A 2,167-nucleotide genomic window follows, 5' to 3' on the forward strand; every position below is an offset into this window, starting at 1 on the left:
GTGCTACTATCTTCCTGTAAGTACTGAGTAGGACTATATATGGTGGGTAACTAGACACTAATTACCAAGTAGCTTGTGTCCTACACTTTAGTTGTTAATCTGCTACTATCTTCATGTAAGTACTGATGTGGACTAGATATGGTGGGTAACTAGACACTAATTACAAAGTAGCTTGTGTCCTATACTTAGATGTTAATCTGCTATTATCTTCATCTAAGTACTGATGTGGACTATATATGGTGGGTATCTAGACACTAATTACCAAGTAGCTTGTGTCCTTTACGTATTTGTTAATCTGCTATTATCTTCATGTAAGTACTAATGTGGACTGTACATGGTGGGTAACTAGACACTAATTCCAAAAAAGGCTGATATGCCATACATTTTGCTAGGGAATCCTCAATTAAACATATCGATGGCTTAAAGTGGAGTGTCAAAATTTTACTTGGTTTCAGTGTTTGGGTCTTGGTTCTTCATACGTGATTTATATCATTATTTTAGTGCTGTTTCATTTTACTGTAATATCGTCTTCTCTGGCTGTTACACATAAGTTAGTATTACAGTTTTCTATGCCCATAAATTCAAACTTTTGTTGATTGTTTTTTTTCTTTAATGTGTTAGAGTAAAAAGCCTAAAAAGTATGTAGTGAATGGTGTTTTTGTCTCTCCAGTGTGTTTGTCTTCAGAACCACAAGGTATTTAAAGATTTCTTTTGCTCCCTTATAGGGTCTTTAGATGGTTGGAATGTTCCAAGTAACATTTTTTTTGTGTTGTGGCTTCCAAATACTTGATGAACTTGCATGTCCTATATTTCCTTAATATTTGACTGAGGACGATATGGCTTCTTTCATTGTAATTTTCTTTCTCCTGAATACTCTTTGTAATTATGTTGTTTAAGAATTTCTGTAATTAATTTTTTCATTTACTGCACTAATAACACTTTCTCAAAGATGAGAATTTTTAGCAAACCTTTTATAAATGAATGTATTACAAAAAATAATATAAATCACAAACAAATATTTGGTTATATATATAAACTCAACTTGAAGTTGGTTTATCCTCCATTCAATGTACACATATGATCTTTTTAATTTTTTTTGTATTTACATTTGATGTAAGTTTTAACTGTTTCTGAAGATGGGAGGACTTCCATTCATCAAGATTTATTAATTTTAAATTTTTCTCATTTATTTTTTCAGTTGAAACTATTGAAGGAGAGTTAGTTTGCAGTGCTTACCAAAACAAAGTCTGTTCTGCTTTTGTTGGTACATCAGGACATTCTGATGAAAATCTGTATGATCATGAAAACATTATTAGTAAACTATGACAAGGGGTATGTACTTACTTCACTCAATTTATTGAATAGGAGTTCGTATTGGCTAAAAAATATTTTGTTGTTGATATAGCATTATGATGAAAGTTTGTGTGGTCAATGAAACATTGTTAGTAAACTATGAGAAGGGATAAGTATGTATTTGATTAAAACTGAAGAAAGTTACTTCGCAGTACTTATTAGAATAGTCTATTTTGTTGTTCTTGATACATCAGGACATACTGAGGAAAGTCTGTATGATCAAGTGCACAAGCTCCATTAGCTTTCTACACATCAGGACATACTGAGGAAAGTCTGTATGGTCAAGTGCACATGCTTTATTAGCTTTCTACACGTCAGGACAAACTGGGGAAAGTCTGTATGGTCAAGTGCACATGCTTCATTAGCTTTCTACACATCTGGACATACTGAGGAAAGTCTGTATGGTCAAGTGCACATGCTCCATTAGCTTTCTACAAACTTTAAAGATTAGAAACAAACTGTGATTGTGAAAATGTTAATAAACAAGTAGTCATGTGATTTGTGTATTATCTGAGGAGAAATGAAACAGGTTGGTATATTGAAAATTTCCTACAGTGTGAAGTAAACAACAGATTTCTCAAATGGTCATTTGATTTGTGTATTATCTGAGGAGAAATAAAACAGGTTGGTATATTGAAAATTTCCTACAGTGTGAAGTAAACAACAGATTTCTCAAATGGTCATTTGATTTGTGTATTATCTGAGGAGAAATGAAACAGGTTGGTATATTGTAAATTTCGTACAGTGTCAAGTAGATTTATCAAATGGTCATTTGATTTGTGTATTATCTGAGGAGAAATGAACAGGTTGGTAT

This window comes from Limulus polyphemus, unplaced genomic scaffold (genome assembly GCF_000517525.1).
Source record: "Limulus polyphemus unplaced genomic scaffold, Limulus_polyphemus-2.1.2 Scaffold5544, whole genome shotgun sequence".
Lineage (NCBI taxonomy): Eukaryota > Metazoa > Arthropoda > Merostomata > Xiphosura > Limulidae > Limulus > Limulus polyphemus.